At 39.6% G+C, this 8,540-nt stretch overlaps 1 protein-coding gene and 1 long non-coding RNA gene across 5 annotated transcripts in view; one reads left to right on the forward strand and one right to left on the reverse strand.

The window, feature by feature from the left end:
* gabrb3 (gamma-aminobutyric acid type A receptor subunit beta3) overlaps positions 1 to 8,540 on the forward strand; it is a 53,159-nt gene that overhangs the window by 27,461 nt on the left and 17,158 nt on the right. The gene's annotated exons all lie outside the window — the stretch shown is intronic.
* Positions 2,064 to 8,540, reverse strand: part of LOC116696087 (uncharacterized) — an 18,298-nt gene continuing 11,821 nt past the window's right edge. The window contains exons 2-4 of the long non-coding RNA XR_004333618.1: positions 4,730 to 4,739; positions 3,936 to 3,938; positions 2,064 to 2,118 (exon numbers count right to left, since the gene is read on the reverse strand). This is a non-coding gene — a long non-coding RNA (uncharacterized LOC116696087). The remainder of the gene's footprint in view (positions 2,119 to 3,935; positions 3,939 to 4,729; positions 4,740 to 8,540) is intronic.

Genomic DNA, 8,540 nt, shown 5'->3' on the forward strand with positions numbered 1-8,540 from the left:
TCTTGAACACTACAGTAGACTAAATGCCAATGTGGTTTTCAATACAAAACATTTGCACAAAGCAAGGCAATCCACTTTTCATGTTGATAAAAGCATTAAAATGAGAAAAATCAATGGGACAAAAACAAATCAAGAGACATTTAGAATAGATAAAAATGTGACATTAATTGCAAGTTAACTATGACATTAATGCGATCCTGGACAACGTTACTTTGTTCCTTTCGGTCTAAGCTGCATTCCAGTCCCACCTCCAGAGTGCTTTGATATTTTGTAGCTTCTTATAATATTTTGCTAACCAGAGCATCTTAAGGCTTCCAATGCACATGTTCCAGTGTGTTTATGGATTACAGTGAGTGTGGTCTTGCATTGCCAGACCTTCCTCCACAGCGCCGCAGAGGAGGGTTGTTTGACCATGACCAAAGAATGAATACACTAATTATGACAACATTTCACACGAAGGTCTAATCCAACATTTTATTTCTTAAAGGTCAAAGGTCAACTTCTCTGTGACATCATGATGTTCTGCAAAAAAATGCTTTTCTGGCTAAAACTGTATATAAAGAACAGAAGGGGAGACATTTGGTTGGATACTGAATTGGTGACACTAATCTTAAAATTGTGCTGATTGTATAGATCTTTGCTGACTGGTTGAAGATGTGTGTGAAGCAGCCATATTTTGCCAAAAAATACACCTACTGTACCTTTTTTTATTAAATAGTTTCAAAATCTTCACAGCATATAATATATAAGTCTGGACAGACATGGATGGTAACACCAACTTGGCGGAGGCATACAACTGCCAAACGGTAACTCTAGTCTAGTTTATTATACTGTTTAAGTAAAGCTTGCATACGAAAGAAGAGGCTGGAAATATTTCCGTAAATAGTAGTTTATGTTATTTATGATTTATGGTACATTAGCAAACACTTTACGTCTTAGGTGTGGACCAAAACCCTCACAAATGTGTTGATTAGTTGCATTACTGATCTGTAACAAGCTTTCATATTTCACACCTTCAGAATTGTAATAAAATACATTTCATAACATTTTGTAAAATCTTCGGTTAGATTTTTTTACATTGCCTTCTTTATCATGGCTCTGAACAGCTCTAATCTTATTTCTAAAGCCCTCTGAGATGTTGTCTGAACAATTTAATCAACATAAGTATGTAGCCTCACAAAGCCAGACCATATCTTACTAGCTCAGTTTTGCCTAGTACATTTCTGACCAATCACTGATGTTTGGAGAGTTTTAGGTAATGACATTTTTGAGACATGTGAACAAATACTCCAGCTATATGAATGACAGTTCTGCAACTGCATGGCATATTCTTTTGTCTCTGGGACGTATTTAGAAACCGCTCGTGATGAATAGTTTGTGGTAGAAATTTGACATTTGGAGAACAGCTGCCACGCCATACCCGTTTTGAAATGTGAAAACACTAATGACAGCCCAGTGAGTGGCGTCTCCACTGTTCAGTCAGATCATCGAAGGCTTCATATGGGTGTCTGAGCGAAGACGGGAGTTGTCAGTCATCTGTTGTACAGCTTGATTGAAAAGACATCTGTGCTTGGTAAAGCTGAGCCTCACCATACCCCAATGAGAGAAGTCCCAACAGAACAAAGCTAAACTAAAAACATTCAATTGTGTTGAAATAGTGACCAAATCACTTTTTCAATTTTTTGGTATTTTTGTTTATGGGAATTCTTATTCTTATAAATATTGTGGTGCTGCAGAGACGTCCCAGCCTACAAACTAAATAAAACATCTATGTTTGGTACAGCTCCTCTCAAAAATTGCACTATAATAATTTAAACTTTTTTAATTTTAATAGTTTTCAATGAAAATAAGAATGATACAAAACGTATCATTACATCTAATATCGTGAATCATATTGCAATAGTGATGTCAGTCAAAATAATCAATACAAATTTTCCTCATATCGTGCAGCCCTGCCCTACTGCTCGAGCTTTTCAAACATTTTAGACACAGATAACGTATGGTAATAATAATGGTCCAAAATCATGTGTTTCATATGTTTTCATTAAACATTATAATTTTTTGAGGGAACACCCCTAGACCCCCTGCCAAATACGTGCACCTAATTCTTCCACAAACCTAGGAACAAAACACTAATCAGTCTGCCATTACATGCCAGAGCTGCTGACTGGTTGCTTGTAAAGTTTATTTGTGCTCATGTATGATTGTGCGTGTTATTTGTAGTAACTTTTAATCTGTTCATAGGAAAGAGACAATATTCAGTAAATCAGTGTCAGTTTGTCGGTGCTCCGTTTAGAGTCGTGCTTTAAGAGAAGTGGGAAACAGAGATCTGCAATGCAGTGCATGTCTTGTCTCTTTTCATATACTTCAACACGGCCCTGTTAATAGTGGGACTCTCTTTCTTCACGTCGTCCAGAGGAGCAGGAAAGTTGTGTCTTCCTGAATTATCTGCAGTCCCATTGCACTTTTCACAACCTGCTGTGGTTATTTTATTATGATCAGTGATGTTTTTTGGGTCATAGCCATTACACTGGACCCTCTCTTATTTTGAAATGTGACATTATCTCAGGTTGTTTCTGCGTCAATAAAAAGTTAATTTACGGGATAGTTCTGGAGAAGAAGTCCTACCGGATGTCCCTCATTTTCAGCCAGATGTCCAAAATGTTCTGCTTTTTTTATGTTGGCATTCTAAACTCCTCTGGTCTCTGCAGGGTAAATCCAGACAGCTAGCTAGACTATCTGTCCAATCTGAGGACAATGGTTACCTGGTCCTCAGATCTCTGCAGGGTAAATCCAGACAGCTAGCTAGACTATCTGTCCAATCTGAGGACAATGGTTACCTGGTCCTCAGATCTCTGCAGGGTAAATCCAGACAGCTAGCTAGACTATCTGTCCAATCTGAGGACTATGGTTACCTGGTCCTCCGATCTCTGCAGGGTAAATCCAGACAGCTAGCTAGACTATCTGTCTAATCTGAGGACTATGGTTACCTGGTCCTCAGATCTCTGCAGGGTAAATCCAGACAGCTAGCTAGACTATCTGTCCAATCTGAGGACTATGGTTACCTGGTCCTCAGATCTCTGCAGGGTAAATCCAGACAGCTAGCTAGACTATCTGTCCAATCTGAGGACTATGGTTACCTTGTCCTCAGATCTCTGCAGGGTAAATCCAGACAGCTAGCTAGACTATCTGTCCAATCTGAGTTTTTTTTCTACTTTTGAATGAGCACATGTTCCACCTAAACAAGTTCCTTCCCATGGTTTTTTGCAGAGACACCGTTATTGCGTTAATAAACCGGAGCACGGAATGCTGTGTGGACTAGTTAGACCCTCTTCCGCAGCGCTGTGGAGGAAGGTCACGCAAAGCCAGACTAATATAAAGTCAGTAAAATCTAATTTAACGATGGTTCATCATGAGAAACCACTTCATGAAGTGGTCTTAAAAAAACGCACAAAATAAACACATGAAAACTTAAAGATGCGTCTTTAGTGTGCGTGCTTTCTGGCACCGAGTAAGATCCAACAAGTGAGTTGGTTCAGAGGCTCTTGAGGAAAGTGAGTGTTTGTGGTCTATGCTGCAGTGTCTGATTCACTGACACAGGCAGGTTGTAAAGGAGAAAACTTGGCCCAAGATCAAGTTCATCTCCCTGAGTTGTTAGATATAGCTGGATGCTTCTCGATGTGAGACACAGCTCTGTTCCACATATCTCACACTGAACCATGCATTACTTAGTGGAAGTTTTTGCCCATCGAGAATTGTGAGACTATACCAAAAGTAGTTTTAAAGGAAAACCCAAGACATTTTTTGGGGGGCGGGGGATGGTAACTTTTAAAATGACACTGTCACGATTGAAGACTGAGAGGATGATTGACAGGCTTGATGACTGGAGATGAGGCTTTTAAAGTGCACAGCTTTTGTATTTATTAACATCAAACATACTCAAACCAAAATATAAAAAAAACATATTAAACTGAGGAAAAATAACATTAAACACAAAACCTACACAAACAATCTTGACACAGATCCCTCACATTAAAATAAATGATTTTTTAAAATTATTATTATCACCAAGATACCAAGTGGGACAATTTGAAGTGTAAAAGTCACCTTGTCAGTGCTCTCTGCTGGTGCACTTTTCTAATGCCTAGTCCACACACATTCAATTCAGTTCAATTTAGAATTCTAGTATCAAATCCTAACAAGGGCTATCTCAAGGCATTTTACAGATAGAGTAGGTCTAGACCACACTCTACAATTTACAAAGACCCAACCATTTCCCAAGAACAAGCATTTTGTGAAACAATAGCAAGGAACACGGGTGTTTTTAAAAATATATAAAGTTTTCCCTCAAAAGAAATTCCATCCACACTGAAACATTTCTGTCCACATGAAAACGCAAAAAACACACAATTGAAGAGCTGTCAAGAGCAAACCAAGCCAACATATAACCCCAGTCGCGCAAAGAAAAAGAAGAAGAAGATGTTTCTCAATCAGTAGCCTGAAAAAAAGCTACTAGACCGGAGACATTGGAGACGGGGTCTGTCTCGTGGCAGTGTTGAATTAGCTGCATTCTGATGCCTCCGTTCCTCAATACAGTGGAAGAGTAGCTGGACATTTCTGTGTAAAATGTAAAACATGTAAAAAGTCAGCTAGTAAGCCTGTTACCAGCACTATCTAGGCCATGCAAGAATTGTCAACTCATTTTCTGACGCCTCACAACGGCGTTAACGGGACACACTCTGACGTATTAAAGCAAAAAGTCTGTTTTTAGTTTGTCTTCACCATGGCCGAAACTCAGGTTACAGTGACCTAAAACGCAGTTTGTGGGTGGATGAAAGGCCAAAATGAACAGAAAAAGCTTTTAAAAAGACCTGTGTATGTGTGGACTAGGCCTAAATTACTTCAACTCTACATTTCTTTACAGTTTATTGAACTGGCTCTGTCTCCCTCGAGAAGGCTTTCAAACAGCCAGAGTCACACGAGGTATTGGCCCATTATAGCCTGTGTGGGCGAGCTGCAGAGCTTGTTGTCTAGGAAATGAGTTTATTATTATATTTCTCACTTAACTCACTGCACTCCCTTATTTTTAGCTTGGAAATTGACATTGCTCTGTGTCCTTTTTCCGTTTTGTTGATATTTTTAAAACTCCCACATTACCCGGCGTGCACTGCATAAGGAAATTGCAGTATTTGTGTATTTATTGGGGGACTTTATCAGGCATCACTCCTTTAGGTATGTCCCACCAGGGTTTCTATACTTTGCAAAGAAGTACCTGTCCAGGCCCAAAAACCATCCTTAAAGTGTAAAGCAGATCCTCCCAGCGGTGTTGTTACACATTCATTCATGAGTCAGCTGGAAGACAAATCCATCACGTACTGAAACCCTCATCAATTTTGACACTTTAACATTATTCACCTTCTGCCTGGAGGAAGTGTTACCCTTAAAAACGTCATACTACAGATGTTGTCCAAGATTTATATCGAAGGAAGGGCTTAGGTAATAATTCAGCCACATAACACATCAGATAGCCTCAGGTAAGGAGAACTCAGTGAAAAACACTTGTGTAGTTTCTATACTGTACACAACATGCTGACTTTTCTACTGTGCAGGGGGATTGCTGCACTTAGTGTTATGGTAGGATGGACCCTACAGGAATATAAACCCTCCATGCAGCATTATCATTCTACTCATCATTCTAACAGGGTGCTTGAAATAAAGGTGGAACGTAACATGCTTTTACTGAGTTAATACACCTGATTCAGGTGCAACTAATTGTGGCTGAAAAACCTTTGATTTATACAATCAGTTACTTTACAACAATACAACGGGGTACAGTGTGAGAAAATGCTATGAGTAAGCTGAGATAGACCACAATTGGAGTACAATTCCTGCATGGTTTTAGGGCTTCAAGGTGTTTTAATCATGCCATATTTCTACGTACATGCTGATTAGCGTGAATGGTTTCACATACTCCTTAAACCCATGAACAAACAATCAACACTCTCTGTCTCCTACACTGGCAAAAAAAAAACATGCCTTAAAGCTGCACTAATGCACAAATACTTTTTTTCTGCATATCAACAATGGCTCAAATGAATAGGTAATGTGTGAAGGGTTGCTCTTAGGGATGAACCCACAGAGAAAGAGAAGCGCCCTCAGAGAGCGCAGACCGCCACCATGGCCAATAGTCCGGTCCTCTATGACATGCAAATCTGCACCCGCCATCCTCCTTTAGGAGTTTGTGGAGACCAAAAAGTAGCTAAAAGGAGAGGATTGTGGACAGAAACATGACTCCAGTGTGATGATTATGTTGCACAATGTCTGCTGGATGTGCAAACAAGCAAATGTTTGACCACATGTTGGCACCGTTATAAGGCAGCAGCAATATTGTGTTAAAAAAGATAATTATTGCAGCTTTAAGTAGGAAGCCAGAATGTTGCTAAATGACTGCACATCTTGTTTCGAACAGATTTACAAATTTTCTTACTTATTGAATAATCTGCTATGTGGTTAAAAATACTTATTCCAATGATATGCTTTTCCTCCAAACTCCCAAATCTCATTAAACTAGGTTAAAAACAAAGCAATGTTCAACTTAACATGTCAATGGCCTGTTTATCAACTTGTCCAACACTGGCCCCGGACCACTGGGCCATTGCTTATGTCAAACCTTTCTACGGCTTTTAGAGATAAGGATGTGTTTGTAAGATAAGTCTTGCCTTGGCTTTAGTGTTACATTTTTTTTGTTTCTACAGATAGTATATATTGATGAGATATGTTATGATGATCTGTCATGGCTAAAGTACAAGCTTGTATCTTAATGTATCTAATCTTGCAGCATATAAATACTTTTAATGGTCAATGTATGTTATCCTTAAAGGAGAGCTTCATGATGCACCACTTTATGCTAAATTAAAATAAAGACTGTAACTGTTGTTCTTACAACTAGAATCTGACCTGACACCTGGCCTAAAATATAGCAAGATGCATCAAAGTACAAAGGTCATTAAATACTAAAATGATATGCCTTTTTATCTCAAGAATGAATATTGGAACTAAAAAGACCATTTCTTTTAGCTTGTGTAAGATCTAGTGTTTGTCAGAACCAGTGACGGTTCTGTGAAGAATAACTTTGGATTGAACACCGCTCAAAGCCTCCATCACTACACTCCACCAAAATAGATCACCTGCGACTTTGCTCTCATAACACAATAGCATTTATACTGTTATAAGGTTGTGAAAGCAATGGAAATATTTAATGAAAGGCTTGTACAATGTTGTGTGGGAGGATGCAGAGACACGGTTTGTAAAACATATAAAGAACTCTTTTGAATTCTACTGGGAACACTTAGCTGTCTTATGGAGTGATGAAAAGCCCCCCAATCTCTGAGTGCTATTCCTGTATTCCCAGCAGACATCCTGGTGTTAAGTTGACGTAGACACTGTTTGACTGGCACACAGTAACCATGTCTGAGCATGAGACTGTGAACTCTCCGAGCCGAAGATGACACGACAGTCACATCCTCCCACTGGGCCTCATTTACTCACTGGTGCTGAGAACAAACCTCTTTCTGTCTCTTGTGGTCTACACATCTGACAACAAACAACACCACCACAAATCAGAGTAAGGAGTATGTATTTTCAAAATGTTTTCATTAGTTAACATTTTGAAATCCTCCACAGTCCTTTCCTCTTGGTTATCAGGTATGGCAATTAGCCATACGACTGACTCTTACACTCTGTAGACGGTCTTCACTGAAGGTTCCTTTTCAGTAGTCCATCCATCCATCCATCTTCATCCGCTTATCCGGTATCGGGTCTCGAGGTCAGCAGCTCCAGCAGGGGACCCCAAACTTCCCTTTCCAGAGCCACATCAACCAGCTCCGACTGGGGGATCCCGAGGCGTTCCCAGGCCAGGTTGGAGATATAATCTCTCCACCTAGTCCTGGGTCTTCCCCGAGGCCTCCTCCCAGCATTGGTCAATGGTGCTGGAACATAATTCAGTATCATCATTAATGACTTTCAGTGAAATTGTGTATAGAAAGGGTTTTTGCTAGCGTTTTGGAACAGTCTGTAGAAAGCAGGAGCTAATTGGACTCCTAAATGGAGCATTAGTGCAGGCTGTGTACGGATGTCTCGTTTGCATTAGCTGATTGGCATCAAGTGTTTCATTAAATCCCTGGATGTGTGGCTCTGTATTGGCTGACAACGAATGTCCTATCATATTCATGCACAGCCATTATAACCTGACACTTCTCACTGTGACTCTGCTAAAATGCTTATGCCAACACTGTGTGCTACCACTGCTTCCTCCGCCCCCCCCCCAGGCTCATCTTTATATGGTTTGGTTGTGTTGATTTAACAAAAATGTCAAATGTGTGGTAGGGGTGTGCAAAAAATGGATTTGTATTTGAATCGCGATTCAAGCTCTACCAATTCAAAATCAATTAATAGAATTCCAAAAATCGATTCCTTTAAAAAAAAATAGTTTATTGTATATCTACTGCTATCACATGATAGATAGATAGATAGATAGATAG

Source organism: Etheostoma spectabile, chromosome 9 (assembly GCF_008692095.1).
Source record: "Etheostoma spectabile isolate EspeVRDwgs_2016 chromosome 9, UIUC_Espe_1.0, whole genome shotgun sequence".
In the NCBI taxonomy this organism is placed as follows: domain Eukaryota; kingdom Metazoa; phylum Chordata; class Actinopteri; order Perciformes; family Percidae; genus Etheostoma; species Etheostoma spectabile.